The sequence below is a fragment of the Lissotriton vulgaris genome, chromosome 2_2, assembly GCF_964263255.1.
Source record: "Lissotriton vulgaris chromosome 2_2, aLisVul1.2, whole genome shotgun sequence".
NCBI lineage: Eukaryota > Metazoa > Chordata > Amphibia > Caudata > Salamandridae > Lissotriton > Lissotriton vulgaris.
In genome coordinates this window covers 315,432,897-315,456,367 of record NC_141688.1, presented here as the reverse complement: position 1 = coordinate 315,456,367, position 23,471 = coordinate 315,432,897, and the positions used below count along the sequence as shown (strand labels likewise).

Genomic DNA, 23,471 nt, shown 5'->3' with positions numbered 1-23,471 from the left:
TCTGAATAGTACCTTTTCTTAGCTTTTTTGATAGCCGACTTATATAATATGTTAATTTTCTGTAGGTGAAGTTTGTCTTGTTTGGCGTTTGTTTTGAGATAGGTACGTTGCAGCTTTCTAATTTGTTTTTTGTCTTTTATTTCTATGTTTCTCCCAGGCGCTTTTTTTCTTTTGTTCTTTTGAGCGATTTTGAGTGGTATCAGGATGTCAACAGCTTCCTGTAGCCACTCATAGATTCTGAACAGAATTTATGGTTTCCAGATTTATACTGGATGTTACTTGTGTATTTCAAATTGAGTTTGTTCCACGTGCGATAGGTGGATGGATGCAAGGTAGTTTTAGGTGAGTCGCTTAGTGTTGTTTTATGTTAGAAAGCAAGCAAGTGGTGGTCTGACCATGTGACTGGAGTTATAGTTTGAAAGGTAACTAGTTCAGTATTAGCAGAAATTACATCTAGGATATGTCTAGCGGTGTGGGTCGGATTGTGGACAATCTGATGCAGGTTCAATGCGTCTGGGCCGGTGATTGTTTTTGGATGGGTCATATTGGTTTTATCAAACCAAATGTTAAGGTCACCCAAAACGCATAGGTTGGAGTGTATTGTTATCAGGTTTGAAACTGTGTCTAGAAGTGCGTCTGGGAATGTTGCCTTGCTAGGTGGAGGTCTTTAAAGGAGCAGGAACTTACAGGTGGAAGACGGTGTAGGATTGCATCTTTTTAGAAGAGCCTCACAATTCTTTATGGAGATGTCCACATTAGTGATATGTATTGCTTGCCTGAATACAACAGCTAGACCACCTCCTTTTTTGCTGTACGATTTTGGGTGATTATTTGATAGCCTGGAGGAATGGCTTCATGCAGGACTGGAGCCATATCCTCTCTCAACGATGAGTTGGTTATGAATAGTATGTCTGATTTTTGCATCGGTGAGTAGGTCGTAGATGTGAGGCTTGTTTTTAGAGAGGGATCAAGCTTTTATTAGTAGACCGTGTAGAGAGTGGCCTTTGGTGATAGTGGGACTTTGTTTTGTAGAAGAGTGATCATTATTGTGTGGCTGTGTAGCAGGTGTGTTTTTAGTGCTGGTATTAGCTGTATTAGGATAGCAATCGTGTAGCTGTTCTGTATCGTGTTCCTCATCCAGCATGCTAAGAAGACATTTTGATGGCTCTGCATGTGTATGTGTTGGAGATGGTGTTTGAGAGTGAGTTGGAGTGCTGTTTTGCTTTTGTGGTGTAACATTGTTCTGAGGTAGACTTGGGGAAGCAAAGTGGTGAGGTGTGGCACTTTGCTTATATTTTTTGCGTGTGTTTAAGGCAGAAGGTGTATGAGTCGGGGGAGGTGGTGCAGCATGTGGGTCATGTCGTAATGTTCTAAATTGTCCAATGGATGAGAGGCGGTTAGAAGAGAGGTGCTGTATTGCTGTATCTGTGTTAGGTGTGGTGGAAGAGTGAAAGCTTGGCATTGGTGTTTGTTCTTTTGTGTGCTTTGAAAGGTGGGTATATGTATGTATTTTGTGATGGTAAGTAATATGAGGTGTTGTGCTCTGAAGATCTTGTTGTGCTGGTGTGTGTGATATGTTTTGCTTTTGAGGTGTAGTGAAAAGGATTGCTGATGTATATAATTTATGCACTGGATTTGGTTGTGTAGTATTGTTTGTGAGAGGAGGTTGTGACGTAGCGGGGGTGGTGATGTGTTTATGAGTAGAGTGTATTTTGTGTGTAGGAGGGAATGAAGTAGAAGTGAGTGTTTATCTTAGACTGGTTTGTTTCAAGAGTTACAAAGTGTGGTGGTGTGCAGTGTGTGTGTTGTGTGTTAGTGTTATTATGGTAGAAGGGAGAGGAGTGTGTTTGTTGGACAACTGATGGAAGGAACATTATATGTTTGTTAGTGATAAAAGGTTGACTGTTAGATGTAATTACAGCAGGGAGAGTTTGTCTGAGTGGGATGTAGTTATGTATGGTGTTGATTGGCGTTGTTAGTGATGAGTGTATTGTTTAGTGGTATAGGATAGAGTTGTGTACTGTTTGTGGGTGATGGTGGATATGTGTGGTAGTTGGGATAGTAGGGTGTGTAGATGTGGATTGGTTAAGTTGGTGGTGCATGCTGGTACATTAATCTGTGCATAGTGTTGTGCCTGGTGTACATTTGGTGTGAGTGTGTTGCTCTGCTTATGGATGTGGATGGTGTGGGCTGGATATTGTTTAATGAGAAAAAGGGCAGCATTTCTGGCCCTAGTCCCGACCAGTCTCGAACAGGCTTAAACAGGCAAGTACCCTTGTCCTCTCCACTCTTAACAGGCTCAAACAGGCAACTACCCTTGTCCTGTTTGAGCCTGTTAAGAGTGGATACCTGACTATGGTTGCCCCCAACTTTTTTCCTGGTGTTTTGCTGGTTTTCCGACTTAGTTGACCTGGGGCCCTGCCAATCAGGACCCCAGGCCTACTGCTCTCTCTCTAAAATGGATTCCATGTACCTTAGGTACATTTCCAATTGGTACTGGGCCACCTTATCAGACCCTGTAACTCAGGGCATAGGTGTACCCAGGGCCTACCAGGGGCTGAAGCATGTATTATGCCACCCCTGGATGGCCATCTAAATCTGACACAACTGGCTGCACGACAGCTGGGGCAAGGTGGTGTAATCACCCTTTGCTTTAGATATAGTATACCTATATCTAACCCTAAAAATGGACCCACAGATTCCTATCAGTCACTCCTATGGCAGGCCTTGACAATCCTGAAGGCAGAGTGCTTGGAATCGTGTGAGATGGTGCTCTGGCATGAGCTGTGCCCGTTTGCAGCTTGCGGAACCAAGTCCTAATAGCTGTTCCATGATAACGCATACCATATACTCTTAAGTGCATTATAATCCTCGCGGTTAAATGCTATCTTTGGTATTGCTTTATCAAAACATGTCGAGTAAGGTGTCATACGAATTGGAGTACTAACCCCTCGCCAATTCTGGCGACGGGGTTAGCATTCCACCCTTCCAGAGGGACATGACATTTATGTAACTGTGAACCCCGGTTAAAGTTAACTCAAGCCTCAGCTCCACAAAATGGATGCTGCCACCACAGACATGAGTCTGACCTCCTGCTGCTGGGAGTCCTTCCAGCGAGGAGAGCTTGGACAAAGGGTTTCCTGTCAGGGGCGGTGCTAGCACCATCCCAGACAGGGTTTTGTGTATCCTGGGTAGGCAGGGCTTTACAGGAAGGTGACTGCAAGTGGCACCCCGGTGCTCACTACGCATCTGCCGGCTAGAACCAGTTCCAGGGGCACACCAGCCCCTGGCCTGGGGAAAGTCCGGCATGGGAGAGGGGTGTAACCACCCCCCTTCCTGGTCCCACCCCTAGGGCAGGACCTAGTCGCGTACCCACCCCTTTCTTTAGGATAAAGGCAGGAGCGGTGACCCTTCCAAATATGATCATCTTTGAATCAAGAAACTACTTTCTACGAAAGGAACTCTCGACTTCTTCTCAAGATTTCTCCCTTGTGGCTAAGGAGTAGTCACCCTACATCCGCAGGCACCATCTAAGAACTCTGCGGTTTGCTGCACGTCCTTCCTCAGGAATCCGACTGACCAGCTTGACGAGACCCGGCTTCCCTGGCACCTCTGACCTCTACCTACCTCTACAGCTAAGCTGAGAACCGTAGGTGCGACGAGACCTCGAGGGACCGGCCATCATCAGAACTGCACGACTTCTATCCAGCACGACTGCCGAGGGATCCTCTGGTGAGTGCTTTGGGGTCCGAGAAGCCCCGACCCTGATCAGCTCCAGCACCGAAGTCCAGCCCCCCAGCATCTCCACGATCTGCGTGGGGCCCTTCTGCTTTTTGGCTGCTCACCGCGTTGTCTGGCTACTAGCCCGCTGGCTTGTGGCCTTTCCGACGACGATCAACGACGACAACACTGATGGTCTGGTTGCTCCAGACTGGCCCTTGCTCCCTTCCAAAAGAGGAGCACCCCGGACCCTCCTGGTCCACTCCAGACGCCATTTTAGGTCCACCGCGTGGGCTTGAATTTGCCAAGACTTGTTGCCCCAATCCTGGGCCCAGCGACGTCGACAGCATCAACCATCGTGGGACAGCTCGCACCTCCATCCTGGTCGCCGACAACGCCTCCTGGTCCGTGAGACTGCAGAGCCCAGCGTCGCCCACTCACCTGGTCGAGGTGACTTCGCCCGGTGCCATCCTGGTGCCCACACAATCACTGGCTAGTGATTAAGAACTTGGTCCCCTCTGCTTTCAGGTGTCATCCATCTTCGATCCAGGCTTGGATCACTCGAACAATCTTCACTGGTCGCCTGCCAGCAAATTCTTTCTTCAGGCTCCTGGTTCGTCAACGAGGATTCCCGACGTCTTTTCAGACCTATGCAGCTGCAGCCCCTGGGCTAGGTAACTTCGGCATTTCGGTGCCCCAGCATAGCCTCACTATCCAAGGGTCCAGATCCTCTGTCGTTTTCGACCTACCTAGTCGGGTTCGCCCGAGAACACTAACTTTGCTTTTACTAGCCTCCATAGACTTTGTCCCGCATCCCGCGTGAGAGTGCACACTCTGCACCCGAGTCCCCTAGGCCTCCTACTAGTAATCTGAAGGTTCAGTAACGTAGTCCTAGCGATTCCAAAGCCTATTAGTCCAGTACTTACCTGCTAGTAATTTCGCATTCCACTTTCATAGTATATGGTTTTTCGTGCCCCTCGGGCATTTGTGTAAATTGTGCAACTTAAAGTATTTTCGTAAGAGTTTTGTTGTGTGCTTAGTACCCTGTCCTCATAAAGAGTACAGGGCTGTTGTGATCTAAATAAATACACTGTTTATTTTCATAACACTTGTGTGGTGTCCTTTCACTTGGTGTTCAAGGGGTATATGTGATGGTATAACAGCTGGCTTAACACGCCCTCTAGAGTTTAGCCCGAAGACTGCTCGTATCCACGCTACTAGGATAGCTGGTCTATAAGGTTGACTTACAACCAATCATCAATAAGGGTTGTTTGGACTGATACAAAGTGCTCACTAGAATAGTGAACATTATATATCAGGCCAACTTCTCACATTGGTGAGCAGCGGTTGGGATTTGAGCTTGCTGTTGTTTTACCACACGTATCCTAAGAATATCTTGTGAAAGATCACATAAGTACTCCAGGTACATATAACTTAGCTTAGAATACTCTGAGTTCTACTGAACCAGCTGTTGTAGCTCCTCAAGGATTAGCACACCTTGGCTACAACTCTTAGCAAGGGATCAGTAGGCAAACAAATAGTGTAGGTAGGTGCATCACTTACACCACACTAGAAACAGCATGTCAGACAAAGGAGGAAACTCTGAGTCTCCCCTTGTGTCAGTGGACCCTCCACAGGTCACTTCCAGATATGCTGCTCTTAGCTTCCAGGAGATGAGACAAGTGTGTACCTCCAGGAAGCTAAAACAGGGTTCTAACCCTACAATCCCATTCCTGAGTGGTCTCTTAGAGACTTATGATGCCAGGAGGGCTGGTAACACAGATCCTTCTCATCCAGATGGGGATATGCCCCCCTTACAGGGTCCCTTTGATAACCATGGCCATCCCCTCCAAGAGGCAGATGATGCTGAGGATGAGGATGAAGATGAGTTATCAGGGGAGGAGGCAGACAAAGGCCAGGAAGAAGTCAGCAGACTCTCTAGGGCCAACTTAAGTAGGCATGAGAATGGATTTGGGGGACCCCCAGGGCCACTCTCAGGCAGACTTAACATTGGGAGTGGACGAGTTAGGTCTCTATCCAAAGGCTCTAACAGATCCATTCAAACCAATGGCTCTCAGACCTCTTCTCGTAGAGGGATGCCATCCCCTAAGAGAAGGGAGCATGAAGCTAAGATGAGGGAAGCCAATCTGAGGATTGAAAGGGAAGAACTTGCCCTGGCCAAAGAGAGGCTTACCTTTGCTAGAGAGCAGAAATTGTGTGGGCTAGAGCCCACTGGTGGCAGCATTCTCCCAAGAGAAAAAGACAGGAGTTTAGACACTAGACACCTGAGTAAGATAGTGCCCCCCTTTAAACAAGGGGGTGACATCCACAAATGGATGACTGCTTTGGAGAGGGCCTGCACTGTACAGTGTGTCCCCCAGAGTCAGTGGGCAGCTATCTTGTGGCTCTCCTTTGAAGGCAAAGGTAGAGATAAGCTCCTCACTACTAGAGCTGAGGATGCTAACAATTACCAAGTCCTGAAGAATACACTGGTTGATGGGTTTGGTTTAACCACTGAACAGTACAGGTTGATGTTCAGAGATACCCAGAAAACTCAGTCTCAGGATTGGACTGACTTTGTTGATTGTGCCACTAAGGCTTTTGAAGGCTGGCTACTGGGAAGTAAGGTTACTGATTTTAAAGGATTGTACAATCTAATTATGAGGGAGCAAATCTTAAGTAATTGTCAGAACCAGTTATTACACCAGCACCTGGTAGACTCTGATCTGACCTCTCCACAAGAATTGGGTAAGAGGACAGACAAATGGGTCAGAACCAGGGTCAGGCCTAAGAACCAGGGTGGTGACCAAAAGAAGGAATCAACCAAGCCTCAAGAGAAGGGTGGGAATAAATCTTCTGATCAAACCACAGGGCCCCAAAATTCCTCTGAAAAGGGTGGGTCCCAAACTTCTCCCAAAACCCAAAAGAAACCTTATTGTCATACCTGCAAACAGGTAGGCCATTACAAAAGTGACAGCAGTTGTCCCAAGGCCACCAACAATAAGGAGAACATACCCCCAAATAAAGCTTCCCAGCCTCCTGTTACTACTAGTAGTAATCCCCCAGGTGGTGGGAGTGCCCCCAAGAATCTGGGTGCATTTTCTTTGGGAGTGCCTGGGGACTCTGGCCTAACCAGGTCCCCTGACTTAGATACTCTTGTCTGTGAGACTGGCATGGGGTTTGCCAACTTCACAGCCTGTCCCAACACTTTGGGCAGGTACAGACAGGAGCCCCTCATCAATGGTTCAAAAGTTGAGGCCTACAGAGACACAGGGGCTAGCATCACCATGGTGGCTGAGAGCCTAGTCCCCTCAAGGCAACTTATACCTGGTGCCACATACCAGGTAGTGAACATTGATGGAGTGCAGAGAGATCATCCCATAGCAGTGGTAAATCTCAGCTGGGGAGGTGTCACTGGTCACAAGAGAGTGGCAGTGTCACCAAACTTGCCTGTAGATTGCCTACTGGGGAATGATTTAGAGATCTCAGCCTGGGCTGAGGTAGAGCAAGAAACCCATTTGAAAATGGTAAACCTCCATGGTAAGGGTAGTGGGGCAGTGATAGCCACAGCCCCAGTCCAAGATGTCCTCCCTGAACAGGTCAGGAGGGCTGTGCCAGTCACAGTCCTATCCCAGAAAGATGCCTTTCCTGAACAGGTTGGCAAGGCTGTGATGGTCACAGCCGACACCCAAACTGAGTCCCTTCCTGAAAAGGTTGGTGGAGTTGTGATGGCCACATCTCAAACTCAGACAGATAATAGTGTTGTGAAGCCTGAAACAATGGATCACTCCACTCAAACTGAGAGCATTGAGGAGGAAGAAAAGTCTTCCCCCTCCCAGACACTAGGTGAGAGCCAGCCTCCTCAGGGAACTGACTCTACCCCTGGTGAAGGAACTGCCCCAGAGGTAGTCAGGCCTAGCCTGGCAGAACCCCTGATGACAGTGGACCCTTCCCAGGTGGGACCCAGTCTGAAGCAGGTAGCCTGCACCTCTCTACCCTGCCTCAGTCAGCCCAGGGCTGTAGAGGACAGGAAGGCCAGTGGTGGACCCCAAAGGGCCCCCTGTCCAAACATCCCCAATCAGCAGATTAGGATCACTGAAGCTAGTAGTCCTAGCCAAGTGAACATAAAACACACTCCTGAGGGATCCCCCTTAAACTTAGTTAGGGAACTCCCACAGCTGGACACTGCTGGGCACAGCCAAACCTGGGGCCTAAAAACCCCAAACCTGACCTGTCCCTCCAGTAAGCCAAAAAGAGGGACTCAGCCTCCAGCTTTAGGTAGCCAGAGGTTGACCCTGAGAGCTCATAGCAACTCAGTACTGGAAAGAAAGGCACATATGGTGGATAGTGATTGGAGGAAGTTGAGCCCAACAGTAGTGGAGTCTCACTTCAGTACTCCATTCCCACACCAGCCTTTTACATTGCCAGAGCACACCACAGGTAGTGATTCCCTATGGTGGAGACCCTCAGATACCCTTAGGGTGAGGGGTTGCTTAGTGGACCATGATACAGGGGGTAACCATGCCAGTGCATGTACCACCTCATATGGCCACTCAGGCAATATAGGCTTACCTGGTCAAGGATAGCCTTATCTCCTTTTGGTTTTTTTTTTGGGGGGGGGGGGGGGGGTTGTGTAGGAAGGTGGATACCTGACTATGGTTGCCCCCAACTTTTTTCCTGGTGTTTTGCTGGTTTTCCGACTTAGTTGACCTGGGGCCCTGCCAATCAGGACCCCAGGCCTACTGCTCTCTCTCTAAAATGGATTCCATGTACCTTAGGTACATTTCCAATTGTTACTGGGCCACCTTATCAGACCCTGTAACTCAGGGCATAGGTGTACCCAGGGGTTGAAGCATGTATTATGCCACCCCTGGATGGCCATCTAAATCTGAAACAACTGGCTGCACGACAGCTGGGGCAAGGTGGTGTAATCACCCTTTGCTTTAGATATAGTATACCTATATCTAACCTCAAAAATGGACACACAGATTCCTATCAGTCACTCCTATGGCAGGCCTTGACAATCCTGAAGGCAGAGTGCTTGGAATCGTGTGAGATGGTGCTCTGGCATGAGCTGAGCCCGTTTGCAGCTTGCGGAACCAAGTCCTAATAGCTGTTCCATGATAACGCATACCATATACTCTTAAGTGCATTATAATCCTCGCGGTTAAATTCTATCTCTGGTATTGCTTTATCAAAACATGTCGAGTAAGGTGTCATACGAATTGGAATACTAACCCCTCGCCAATTCTGGCGACGGGGTTAGCATTCCACCCTTCCAGAGAGACACGACATGTATGTAACTGTGAACCCCGGTTAAAGTTAACTCAAGCCTCAGCTCCACAAAATGGATGCTGCCACCACAGACATGAGTCTGACCTCCTGCTGCTGGGAGTCCTTCCAGCGAGGAGAGCTTGGACAAAGGGTTTCCTGTCAGGGGCGGTGCTAGCACCATCCCAGACAGGGTTTTGTGTATCCTGGGTAGGCAGGGCTTTACAGGAAGGTGACTGCAAGTGGCACCCCGGTGCTCACTACGCATCTGCCGGCTAGAACCAGTTCCAGGGGCACACCAGCCCCTGGCCTGGGGAAAGTCTGGCATGGGAGAGGGGTGTAACCACCCACCTTCCTGGTCCCACCCCTAGGGCAGGACCTAGTCGCGTACCCACCCCTTTCTTTAGAATAAAGGCAGGAGCGGGGACCCTTCCAAATTAGATCATCTTTGAATCAAGAAACTACTTTCTACGAAAGGAACTCTCGACTTCTTCTCAAGATTTCTGCCTTGTGGCTAAGGAGTAGTCACCCTGCATCCGCAGGCACCATCTAAGAACTCTGCGGTTTGCTGCACGTCCTTCCTCAGGAATCCGACTGACCAGCTCGACGAGACCCGGCTTCCCGGCACCTCTGACCTCTACCTACCTCTACAGCTAAGCTGAGAACCGTAGGTGCGACGAGACCTCGAGGGACCGGCCATCATCAGAACTGCACGACTTCTATCCAGCACGACTGCCGAGGGATCCTCTGGTGAGTGCTTTGGGGTCCGAGAAGCCCCGACCCCGAGCAGCTCCAGCACCGAAGTCCAGCCCCCCAGCATCTCCACGATCTGCGTGGGGCCCTTCTGCTTTTTGGCTGCTCACCGCGTTGTCTGGCTACTAGCCCGCTGGCTTGTGGCCTTTCTGACGACGACAACACTGCTGGTCTGGTTGCTCCAGACTGGCCCTTGCTCCCTTCCAAAAAAGGAGCACCCCGGACCCTCCTGGTCCACCCCAGACGCCATTTTAGGTCCACCGCGTGGGCTTGAATTTGCCAAGACTTGTTGCCCCAATCCTGGGTCCTGCGACGTTGACAGCATCAACCATCGTGGGACAGCTCGCACCTCCATCCTGGTCGCCGACAACGCCTCCTGGTCCGTGAGACTGCAGAGCCCAGCGTCGCCCACTCACCTGGTCGAGGTGACTTCGCCCGGTGCCATCCTGGTGCCCACACAATCACTGGCTAGTGATTAAGAACTTGGTCCCCTCTGCTTTCAGGTGTCATCCATCTTCGATCCAGGCTTGGATCACTCGAACAATCTTCACTGGTCGCCTGCCAGCAACTTCTTTCTTCAGGCTCCTGGTTCGTCAACGAGGATTCCCGACGTCTTTTCAGACCTATGCAGCTGCAGCCCCTGGGCTAGGTAACTTCGGCATTTTGGTGCCCCAGCATAGCCTCACTATCCAAGGGTCCAGATCCACTGTTGTTTTCGACCTACCTAGTCGGGTTCGCCCGAGAACACTAACTTTGCTTTTACTAGCCTCCATAGACTTTGTCCCGCATCCCGCGTGAGAGTGCACACTCTGCACCCGAGTCCCCTAGGCCTCCTACTAGTAATCTGAAGGTTCAGTAACGTAGTCCTAGCGATTCCAAAGCCTATTAGTCCAGTACTTACCTGCTAGTAATTTCGCATTCCACTTTCATAGTATATGGTTTTTCGTGCCCCTCGGGCATTTGTGTAAATTGTGCAACTTAAAGTATTTTCGTAAGAGTTTTGTTGTGTGCTTAGTACCCTGTCCTCATAAAGAGTACAGGGCTGTTGTGATCTAAATAAATACACTGTTTATTTTCATAACACTTGTGTGGTGTCCTTTCACTTGGTGTTCAAGGGGTATATGTGATGATATAACAGCTGGCTTAACACGCCCTCTAGAGTTTAGCCCGAAGACTGCTCGTATCCACGCTACTAGGATAGCTGGTCTATAAGGTTGACTTACAACCAATCATCAATAAGGGTTGTTTGGACTGATACAAAGTGCTCACTAGAATAGTGAACATTATATATCAGGCCAACTTCTCACACTCTCCACCCTTAGCCTCGACGCCCAGGCTCAGACGCCCTAAGCCTGGACTTTTTTATAGCCCTAGTAATCAGGTGACCCCTTCAGCCAATGGGCACCCTAGCCCTAACAGTATCCAATCACAACACTAGCCCTAAAATCTAGAACCAATAGGAGACTAGGACCTTACAGCCAATCTTAGCCCTAGTCCAAGCACCCAATCAGTTCTAAAACCCTGATCTCTACGCCAATAAAGGCCTTGGCCCTACCACTAGTTCCAACCCAAGTCCAAGCAGCCAACGGTACAGGTAGCCCTAGTCCCTACTTCCAATAGAAATCCTAACCCTACTATTAGTCCCACAACTAGTCCAACAACCAATCACACCAGAAGCCCTAAATAGCTACTTCCAATTAAAGGTCTAGCCCTAGTCCCACCCTACTCCCAACAACCAATAACATCGGAAGCCCTAGTCCCTACTTCCAATAGAAATCCTAACCCTAGTCCCAACCCTACAATGATTGAATCACAGACCGAGAAACCAATCAGAACCCTCAAATACCTAACCAATGAGGACATTAACCCTAACCCAATAGAAACACCAGATACAACCACCAATCAGTGTACACATGTGCCAACCACTAGCAGACCATATAAGGTCCCAGATTACCTTTTTTAGCCTGGCTTTTAAATTACGTAACTTCTCTTGCAGGGCTTCGTTTTGTGGTTGTGCTCGAAGTCGTTTTAGAGTTTGTTTTATTTTTTGTTTGAGTTTTTTTGTCTCGAGTGCTTGGTCTTTCTTGAAAAGGGCCCCTAAGAGTTACTTTTGAAGGTCTTTGATTTTGTGGCGTGCTTAGTCCCAAGGGCCTTCGTATACTCCTCCCAGGCTTCAATTGGATTTGTGGCCAAGTTGTCTTGGTGAATTAGTTCCTTCGCCCTTGTGGATAATTCTTTGATCTTGTCTTGTTTGTACCTTATACGTGTAAATTCCGAGGTGTATTCGGTCCCAGCACTTACCCTTGTTTTCATGAAGCTCCCTCTGGTTACGCTTCGCATAATTTCTTGCGGTAGATGGTCGCTTTGGTCAATGTCACCCAATCTGAATGATTTGATGATGTCAAACAAAGGGAGAGTTGCAAGTGTATAATCTAGATAAGAAGAGGTTGTTGTGGAGTGATAAGTTGATGCTGGTGGGGTGTCCTCTTTGAACCGACCATTCAGCACCCTTAGATTTAGTTGCTCTAATTTCTTTAGTAGTTGATTTGAGCACCTTGTTTGTTTGTTTGGAAGTGCTTGGGCTTGGGTTGGATTTCCCCAGGCTATATTAAGCTCCTGTGCTAGTTCCTCTCCCAGGGCAGTTCTGAAGAGGAAAAAGTTGAAGTCTGCTGCCAGGATGAAGTTCTCAACTTCTCTCTCTTCTATGATTCTTGCTGTTTCCTTGACCAGTTCTTTTGCACCTTTCAGTCTGTGTTTCGGTGTATATATGAATTGATTATAACAAGTGGCTGATTCATCTTTCTGATTTTGATTGTTATGGCTATTGCCTGTATAGCGATTGGAGCTGTGATTTTAATCTTAATCTCTTCTGTTGTTCCTATAGTAAGAATTGAGGCAAATATCATCAGACCGCCTGAGCTGTGACCAAAGGTTGAGGTCCTAGTGGCTGGGACTATTAGTGATGTGTATCCTTCTAGGGCAATCTCGTGCTCTTCCCAGGTTTCTTGAAGTAATATCAGGTCAAATGACCTTAAGTAATTTAATGTTTCCGGATCCTCCAGCTTATTAGTCAGACCGTTGGCATTCCAGATACATATTCTGAGATTAGTCGGAGCGGTATGTGGTGAGGTCTGGGTGGGTATACTTTGTCATTGCCTGCCCCCGTTTGTTATTGTTCGCTGTATGTTGGCCAGGGTGGGGACAGGTGATTGTGTTATTACGGTTTTGGTGTATAAGAGCCTTCGGTGTGGCCCTGGTGACTGGCTAAGAGCTCCTTTTAGAATTGATGTTATTGTGTGAAAATGTTCTTTTTTGCTCTCCTCTAAAAAGGGTGTTGGATAGGTTAGTCTCTTTCCTAGTTTCAGTTTTATTCCCCACTGAGAAAATGTGTTGATTTGTCCTAGGATCCGATCAACCAACACATTTGATACCCATGTTGTCTTTGTCGTTTCTGGATTATGTGGGTCACATGTAGATTGGAATTAGATTGCGAGCAGGTCTGTTGAGTTGATGTCTTCCAGTCCCTTAATTGAGTGGACAAGTTTTAATATGTTTTCTCGATTTAAGGTGTCTACTCTTCCTCTGGATTTATATTCGGGGAGAAATAGCATAGTGTCTGTCTCCTTTGATGCGATGGCCCTGGTTTCTTGGGCTGGGGGTACCTCGTGATGTTCAACCCAGTTGGAGAGTTGGTTGTTATTTTCTTTTATTTTTGTGGCAGTTTCGGCTCCGTTGGATTCTTCCGGTGCCTACTCTAGAGCCAGCTGCTTCCCGCTTTGTATCCTTTCCCTTGACTGACTGTCTGTCCGTCTCCTTTCTCTACTACGTTAATCACTTTCTCGCTCAATCAATCAATCTTCGGGTCAATCAAAGCGCACGCATCCTACCTGACCAGACGCCAGCTCACAGCTTCTGCCCCTGGGTTGCCAACGCTGTAGGTCTCGCCGCCATCGACATCCAGGAGCGGCTGGAGACTACAGCTCCCAGTGGGCTTTGCGCTGACTTCCTGTCCCCGCTGTCTTCACGCCTGGAGGCGCTACAAAGCAGAGCCTTCACCTCGGTGGAGCGGGGGTCAATCAAAGCGCACGCATCCTACCTGACCAGACGCCAGCTCACAGCTTCTGCCCCTGGGTTGCCAACGCTGTAGGTCTCGCCGCCATCGACATCCAGGAGCGGCTGGAGACTACAGCTCCCAGTGGGCTTTGCGCTGACTTCCTGTCCCCGCTGTCTTCGCGCCTAGAGGCGCTACAAAGCAGAGCCTTCACCTCCGCGTCGCGGGACGCGCGCGGGCGACGCCGGGCGGAGCCCGGGCAGAGGGCGGGCCTTCTGTGGCCGTCCGGGGCCGGCAGAGGCTGGGCTGGGCCACCCCCCTTTCATCTTCTGCCACGGCTCCAAGCCCTCAGAGTTCAACTGCAGGTCCTGCACTCATTATGTCCACTCGATCCGGCAAAGCCCTGAGGGGTGGTGGAGTAAGTGCTTTAGGGGGCTCCACGATGATTGGCACTATGGACAAATTTATCACTAGGGTGGCCAACGTCATTGAAAAGGAGATCGCAATGACGGAACGCCGCCTCTCACTTGACCTCCTTCCATCCAAGCGTTCATCCTTGGGTGCTGCGGCACACGCCCTGTCCCCACCTACTTTCATTTCTAATGCACCTCCGCCTGGGCCCCCATCTGACGAGCAACACATTGTAGCGCTAGAGGCAGGAATAGATAGGATAGAAAGCCTTATATCAATCCCTTCCCCAAGCAGTCGCTGTACTGAGGTTATAGTTTCTGGTCCATCTCACTCTATAGCCAGCTTTCCTGACAACAGGTCTCAAACTGATCCTACTGTTCCCACACCTGACCCACAACCACTGCCCCAGATTAGACCTTCACGGGTACATAGGAAAAGGAAAAGGGGGATCAATATGCGGAAGGGAAGTTACTCCATGCTCTACAAGCGCTCTAGGACACAGCTCCATAGGGGTACCTCATACACAGACGCTGGAGAGCTGGAACTCCTCAGGAATTCTAGCCCCTCCCAGCACGCAGCTGAGTCCCTGATACCTTCCCCCTTGGCTCCACCGGCACTTGTCCCACCAAAACAGGGTACCTCTCTCGAGTCTCTCGAGAAACTGGTAAAGTCTCTGTTTAATCCATTATTCGACCAAGTTAAGAGCCTGGGGGATAGACTGGACAATTTCGAACAGGCCACCAGGGACAACTTTTTCTCCCTGAAAACTCTGTTGAAATTGCAACCTAAGCCTAGTGAGACTAACTCAGATAGGAATGTTGCTAAAGAGGTCCCAGTGAGCCAAACATCCGGAGACCAGTCGACACTGCCGGCCAAAACATTGGCTACAGGGAAAGCTCCAACCTCAGCCCCTCTAGCGAGTGCGAAGCAGGTAAGGCCGAGTAATTCCACTCATGTAGCCCAGGTGCACGGTACTTCTCCCTCAGCAGTGACGGCATCTGTGCCGAACCCTGCTCAAAAGAACTCTCAGAAGAAAGGGGCTGGTCCAAATGTGCATTCGGCTTCCGCTGCACTGGTTAAAACCAACGGAGTAGCATCAATCTCTAAGGCTATTCCTTCCACCTCTTTGCCTAAAAATTCCCCTCTGTCTAAAAATCCTTCTTTGCCTAAAAATCCCCCTCTGTCTAAAAATCCCTCCTTGCCTAAAAATCCCCCCCCAGTGGCTACTCAGCAGATTCCGCCACGCAAGTGCCCCCGGTAAATCTCCCTCTTGAATGCCACCCGTATGTTGTTGTTCTCACCAAAGTCCCCCCTCTAAAAGAATCACAGCAGGAAACTCATCAGGCGCTAAAAAACAAAGTCATCCACTGGATGAAAACCAATAGACCCCTTCCACTGGGTGTAGATGGCCTGATTCTTGGGGTGCGCAGGGTGGGTTGGATTGAACATGGGAAAAAACCCTTTGAGGGAGACTGCGTGGTGGTCAACTTTCAAGATATAAGAGCTGCCTACTCAATATGCTCCCAAGGTCGAACGGCCGGTCCGGGAGTTGATGCTGTCGACCTAACTTTCTTCTACCCGAGGCCGGCCCTGACCACCCCGTTCTGCCCTGCTGGGCCCCCGTCTCAAAACATCGTCCATGGTCATCTTTCCCCGGGAATTTTTACACAGCAGTCATATCCAGTTCCACTAATGCGGAATTGGGGTTCCTGGGGTTGCTGACTCTGTGACGTCTCTGGGGAGGCCCCTGTGGCTTGGAGTCCTGCTGCCGAGCCTACCCCTTTTTCTAAAATCCGTAGCCCTTCGATCACACCACAAAGCCAGGTCACTGCTGAGATTGTAAAGGACCGAGGGGAGGTGAGGGCATCTCCTGACCCACTGGTTAGCTTCCCTGCTGTGGGTGTTGTGGACACGCTGTCTCCTGTCGGGAACTGTAGCATTGCGGCTGTGACGGACCCACCGTTTAGGGTTTTCAGCTGGAATGTGGCGGGCCTCGAGAGGAAGCTAGCGTTGCCTGACTGGAATTCGCTAGTGGAGCAACACTCCATATGCCTGTTCCAGGAAACCTGGAGCAGGGAGCCCCTGCATAAGGCAGGATATTCCACCCATTTCTTGCCAGCAGTCCATAGTGGAACTGGTAGGGGCCGCCCTTCTGGTGGCCTCCTCATTTGGGTGGCCTCAGAACTTAATTGCAGGGTGGTGGAGCGGGATACCAAATGCCCGGACCTCCTTAACATATTGCTGAAAAACCTCCAGGGCCGAGTCATCTTAAACATTTTTAACATTTACGCCCGAGGTACAAAGGGGGGTAGAGAATCCCCAGTAATAACTTGCCTAGAAGCTCCGCTTCGCTCGTCACCTTACAGGTTTTGTACCTTGGTGGCGGGCGATCTCAATTGTACCTTCGAGCCCCTGGACCTCGAAATCCTAACAGATCAAGAGGAACACGATACTAGGTGGGGGATTCCGTCCCTCGAACTTAGTCCTATCAAAAAGTGGACAGAAGTGGCCCTTCAGATCAACTCTATATCTATGGAGTTTGGCCTGAGGGCTGCTAATGGCAGGACTGGGTCTGACAAAGCAGGGGTTCATACCTACAACAGGCCAGGGCACACGTCACAAATTGATTACTTCCTTCTTGACGTACACCTGTGGAGTATGGTTGAGGACATGGTGATTATACCATCTGTAGAGAGTGACCACAATCTCCTCTCTCTCACCTTGTCTCACAGGTGGTTAACTAGCACTGTGACCAGAACTACTCGTAACCCCGCCCCGGACCTGTCAGCAGTTTCTAACTGTGGACGACGGTTAAAGTGGGCGAAGCTGGCACTTTCAGAGGAGAAAACTTCTGCCATTAGGCAGCTTCTTGCCTCAGCCCTAGACAATCTTGACCCCTTAGAGGATGGGTTGCTGGAGGTGGCCTCTAGGTTCTGCATCATAACCCAGGCCATCAGCGACCTCTTTGTAGTTCCAGCTAATACTAATAGAAGGAAGCCATGTTCACGAGCTAGACAGGGCTGGTTCAACCAGAAGTGCAGGGAGGCGAAGTCGCTTCTTATTGAAGCAGTTAAGTCCAAAATACCATCTAGGACTAGGGTGGCCAGGAGGTACTACGCACTCTGCCAAAAAAACGCTAAGATGGAGTGGGAGGATAACTTCTGGCAGGACCTCCTGGCTGCCAGTCGTGGGAAAGACGCCAAAGGTTTTTGGGATTTGGTGGGCAATAGGAACCGTCCCGACGACACACTGAGGACCTGTACCATCAATGCCCAGATATGGTTCTCCCACTTCCAAAAACTCTATTCTGCCGCTGAAGGCCCACTAAACGACCCCTTCAATCTCCCTCCCTATACCTTAGTTCAAGACCTGGAACTTTTTTCTGTTTTGGACGTCACAAAGCAGATTAAAACCTTGGTACCACTAAAAGCAGCTGGTCCGGATGGCTTACCAGGCGACATCCTCCGAGCTTATCCCGAAGAATGGGGGGTATTAATCTCTGCACTTAATGCAATCATTGAGGGAGGTCCTGTGCCAGATTCCTGGAGAGGTGCTGAGGTAGTCCCCATCTATAAAAAGGGCAGCCGGGATCTACCTGGGAACTATAGGCCCATAAGCCTAATAGACTCGAGCCAGAAACTGGCGGGGAAAGCCATTTTGGGGAGGATCTCACAATGGGTGGATGAAAACCACATCCTGTCCGATATGCAAGCCGGGTTCCGTTCAGGCACCGGAACTATCGAACAGGTCTTTAGGCTCCTGCTATTGTATTGGAAGGTGGTGGAGCTAGGCAAAGGCAGTCTTTACTTGGCCTTTATTGACCTAAAGACTGCCTTTGACCTGGTTCCTAGGGAGGAACTTTGGAGGGTGTTACATGGATTAGGGATGCCCCCGTATTTACTAAACCTCCTTATCAAACTGCATAACAACACCTATGCTCAGGTTAGATGGGGGTTGAATGGGGAAAAGACCGACAAGATCAGGGTCGAGAGGGGAGTAAGGCAGGGTTGTGTCCTGGCCCCTACCTTATTCTCCCTCTATATCAATGGGGTGGTAGATCATCTACTCGGCGAACCAGCAGACGCTCCCACTCTGGGAGGCGTAAAAATTCCAACTTTGCTGTTCGCCGATGACACCCTCCTCATCTCTAAAACCCCCCAAGGTCTCCAGACACTACTGAACCGCTTCCAGGACTTTTGCACCACCAGGGGACTTGTCATCAACGTGAAAAAAACCAAGTATTTAGTTATGCACCCACCTCGTAAACTTGGCCGTCCTCCCATTCTGAACTCCATACCCCTTGAAAGAGTGGCAGAATTTGATTACTTGGGAATTCGCTTAAACGATGCGATGAGCTGGACCGCCCACATCAATAAAATGACAATGGCTCATAAAAGGGTGGGGGGGGCCCTCCTCAAGGAGTTTAACAACTCAACAAAACATTGTGTCGCCCCTTTAATGGATATATATAAAGCACGGGCGGTTTCTGCGTCACTTTATGGAGCTGAACTGTGGGGCCTAGGCAAAGTGGATTTACTGAGCAAGGCTGAAAACAAATTCATTAAAGATCTCCTTGCCATTCCATCGAGCAGTCCGACTATTCCAGTCCTCATGGATGCTGGCTGTAAAGCAATAGGGGATCAGGCCCGTCTTCGACCCCTCTTGCTCTGGGCTCGCCTGTGGAGGGTACCGGAGCTAAAACCTTATGCTGATGGCCTAGCTGAGGTGATGCACTCCGACGGTTGGCACAGCATCAAATGGCTGAAGGAAATTAAACATCTTCTAGGGGACCTTGGCCTGGACTCCTGCTGGCATAGCCACTCCGCTCCTTCAAAGGAGTCCTTAAAAAAACTTTATTGGGAGTGGGTTCGTGTGAAGCGCATCAGCAATCAGCAGCACTGCAAAACCACCGCAGCCTTCCTGCTGATAAAAGATGTCGTCGCCTACGAGCCGTACATGGACATAATAACAATCGCCATGGACCGGTCCCTGTATATCAAATTCCGGTTAGGAACCCTACCCTTGGCCGACCTCTGCTCCAGGTGGAATAAATCCCAGCCCTCAACACGCTACTGTGCCCTTTGCCTTGATAAACCAGAGACGGTGCCACACTTTCTCTTTGAATGCCCGGACTATGGTCGCCCCAGATCACGTTGGCTTGGACCTATCTGCAGAGAATTGGGTACCCGCCAGTACTCTGTTGCCCTTCGGATTCTTTTAACCAATACAGCCCCTCCTATTGTATGTGCCGTTACCAAGTTTTTAAAATGGGCCTGGTTGATTAGACTTAGAAGACTGTCCATATCAATTTAATCCTTTTTTAATTAATTTTTGCTGACCAAATGTGTTTTACTCTCTTTTCTAATGTTCAGTCATACTTTTTTCGACATGCTGTTTTTATCTTTTGTACTGCTTTTATGATATATGCATATCGAAATAAAGCAATCAATCAACCAATCAATCAATCAATCAACTTTCTCGCTCAGCTCTTTCCCATTGTTGCGTGCGTGGTGCCATTCTACCCTCCTTTTGCCCGGGCTGTTTGCTTGTCTCTAATAATTCTTTTGGCGTTGGAGTTTTCAATTTATTTGAAATCCTTATGGTTTTCAGTTTCTTATCCAAGGGCGGAGTCTGCTCAACCTGGGTGGGAGATGACACTTTCTTTACTTGTTCTACTTGGCACTCGGTTTCAGCTGGCTGGTTCTCCTCTTCGTTGGTTGGTGTTATCGTTTTCCTGTTCCTGCCCTTCCTTTTTTGTTTCCGACGAGTTTGTGCGTTCGTGAGTGCCTCTGTACTGTCTCTTTCATGGTTTGTGTTACTTAAGATGGAGTTTTCTCGGAATTGTCTAGGATTGGGAGGGCAGTTCTCCTCTTTTTGCAGTCTAGTCAGCTTGTCTTCAATTCCTTTTACAATTCCTTTTACAATTCCTTTTGCTTGTTCGTTCTGGACTGTCTTTCCCGCGTTGACTATAGCTGTTAAATCAGATGTTGTATTTGGTTTTAAGTTTGCCAGGAGATTCCCTAACATTGTCGGTAACGTTGATAAATTGTCTATTATTGGGGCACTGACGCATTCTGTTCTTATTAACTCGGAGAGTTGTGCTGCTTCTTGTCCCCTTTTAATGAGGTCATTTAGGTCTTCTAGTTTCCCAAAATGTATCTGACGGGCTTTTGCTCTCTTCTTCGTGCATGCTGATGGGTTCATCTGTGTTAAGGTGTTTAGTAGGTTTTAGATTATATGAGGCCACTAAATCTTCCCACTCTTGTGATGCGAGAAAGGTCATATCGCTGTCTGTGGTGTGCGAGTTCTCCCGTAGCTGGTTCGGGGGTGAATTGAGTCGGCCAATTTCCCTCTGCTCTTTTGAGGCTGTTAGGGTACCAGCTTGTGTGTTCTTCGACATCAGTGAGGGTATCTCTAAACTCCAGGGCAGACCAACTCAGCCTAAGGTGCTTAGCAGATTATGACTGGAATTTACACCCATAATTGGCACAGACATCTTCCATCGGTCGAGAGAACCCTGGCTCAATCTCTTCGCCACTGTTGAGCACCCGCAATGTCAGCACTTCTGCGAGCCGGAATTCCCAAGACTGCTCTCTCTCTCGAAGACTCTTTCAATCTATGCCTTTCCGCTGGTACCTCTCCTGCCCAGAGTTCTGAAGAAGATCAGCAACAAATAGTTCAATCTGATAGGGACTTCTAGTTGCACATTTCTTACCTTTGAATTTCCCAGGTGTCAGGCTGGATCCGGAAACTGTTGCTGAGCAGTACCTCTTGAGCACACTATCGGGTGGCTCTGTTTGGCTCTGCGTGACGGGATCGCTGGTGTCGGTTATGATGTTGCGGTACCTATATATGTGCCACCCAGGCGAGTAGATGTCAGTATTTTTCTTTCCGCACTAGTTAAGCGTCAATCAGGGAAGAACTACCCCTCGGTCGCTTTTTGACACGTTTTTTCCCGATGTTTTGTCAACGTCTGTCTTTTTTCATTGTGTGCGAGGGATGTCCTAGAGGAAGACAGGGTTTAAGCCATGCGGGGCATGTCCCCGCACAATGTTGGTCACTGATCCCCACCTCATATGCCCGCCCTCTAAAAACAAATTCCCCCACTCTTAAATTATACACTATCCCCCTTAAACCCTAATTTCTAATTCCCTCCACCCTATTTTCATACACGTTCACCCACACACCCCTTAATAAACGTACGCAACCCCCTTAAAACTAATTTCCCCCTCCCTAAAAAAATATTCCCCCTCCTTAAATGGATCTCCACACCTTATACATTAATTCACCCACCTTTTAAATAAATACAAACACCCATACCCCCTAAAATCTAAACCCCAACCCCTAAACTCTAACCCTGAACTCCCCCCACCCCCTGAAACCTAATCCCTCTTACTTGTTCCTCTGCAACGCTTCTCCGCCCTGCCCGAACACTAGACCGACTCAGCCTTAACCACACATATGCGTGGTTAAGGCTGAGTCGTTGTTCAGGCAAGTCGTTGTTCCGCTTGCGTGACTCGGGAACTCGTTGTTCCGGAGTCATCCTTCAGGATGTTTCCCATCCGGAGGGTTTCCCCATTGCCCCTCTACATAGAGTCCAAGAGGCTGGACACGGTTGGCAAAAAAAGTATTCCCTCCACCAGCTTGGCCCTGCGATCAGTCAATACCGTTTGTCTTCTGATGCTCTATTCCCTCACGTAATGGGATTAAGTGGCACAGGTGCTATCCATGGCCCTGGCGAAGCTTGAGTAGGTATTATCCAGACCATCGCTGATGGCTGGGATGCAGTACGTTTCACAATATGGTGTGAATTGGACACCACTGGCTCCTTTGGCAGGGCAAGGAGTTCTATGATGGCTCTCAGACACCACACTTGCCTATGATCCACTGTTTTTTGGGGGAATGTCCAAACGAGCTGACTCATGCCTATTGATGACAGGATGGATGCAGCGCTAAAGAGTCACTCCTTAGAATTGGCCACTGCCCTGGACTCACATCATTCTTCCTTTTGTCCCTCCTGTGGTTGCAGTAGGGGATTTCAGCATCGCCCAGTACCACCCATATACTCAAGACCAGCAGGTGCCCTAGACTTTTCATTCCCAAGGTAGAGGCTCCCCTAGGCCATGTGGATAGCAAGGGCACCGTTTTGCCCAGGCATCCACCATTCTTGCTAATGCCCCCTCAAAACCCTCTTTAGTGTGCCCTCCTCGGTGCACAGCCATCAGGGACGAGGCAGGATATGGCACTTTCTACCTGCATGTCAAGTGGTTGCATTGGACAAGAGGGTTGCTTGTGCAGCAGTGTTACACACTTTTCTTTCTCGAGATACCACCACCAATGCCACTATTTGTACAACATTTGTTGATGGATCGCTTGTCTATTGTACCAGAAAGTCCTGTCTCTTTTGGACAAAGGAGCCATTGAGAGGTTTCCGAATCCAGAAGTAGGTGGTTATTTCCTCTACTTTTTAGTGCCAAAAAAATGGAGATCTCCATCCTGTTCAGAGTCTTCACCCTATCACTTCCTTTCGAAGAAAAGACACTTTCAAGATGCTCACCCCACCCTAGATTCTGTCTGCTGTGTACCCTGGAGACTGGATTGTGGCATTGGACCTACAGGAGGCTTATTTCCATATCCCTGTGCAGGCCCATAGACGTTACCTGTGGTTCAAGGTGGGCTCCGAGCTCTTTTAGTTTGTTGTGCTCCCATTTGCCTCACCAGCACTTCTCAGGCATTCGCAAAAGTGATGGCAGTGGTTGCTTCTCACCTCTGGAGGTTGGGGATCCCAGTCTTCCCCTACCTCGACGATAAGGTGTTGAAGGCGTGCTCGCCCCAGGCAGTCATCATTTACCTCCAGACTATGGCAAACTTTCTTCATTCGTTGGGATTCACTATCAACATGCCAAAGTCGCACCTGAATTCTCTACAAATGCTACCTTTCCTCTGAGCTGTTTTGGATACAGTACAGTTTCACACCTTCCCTCCGGCGCAGAGTCTAGAGCATTCAGGCTATGATCCCGATGTTTCAGCCTCGTGCCTGGATTTCTGCGAGACTGACTCTATGGCTACTGGGAATACTGGCGTCCTGCATCCTGCTGGTAAAAGACACCAGATGGCATGTCCAGTGGGATCTGAAGTCCAAGTTTGGGCCACTATAGGGGAATGTCTCTGACCAAATCCAGATTTCTAGAAAGATGTGAAGTGGTGGGTGGCTATTGAACCGCGATCTGGTCAGTGCAGATGCCGCTCCCTTCCCCTCCTAGAT

General features: G+C 49.1%; 1 protein-coding gene across 1 annotated transcript in view; it reads left to right on the top strand.

The window, feature by feature from the left end:
- AMBRA1 (autophagy and beclin 1 regulator 1) overlaps nucleotides 1–23,471 on the top strand; it is a 962,358-nt gene that overhangs the window by 879,392 nt on the left and 59,495 nt on the right. The gene's annotated exons all lie outside the window — the stretch shown is intronic.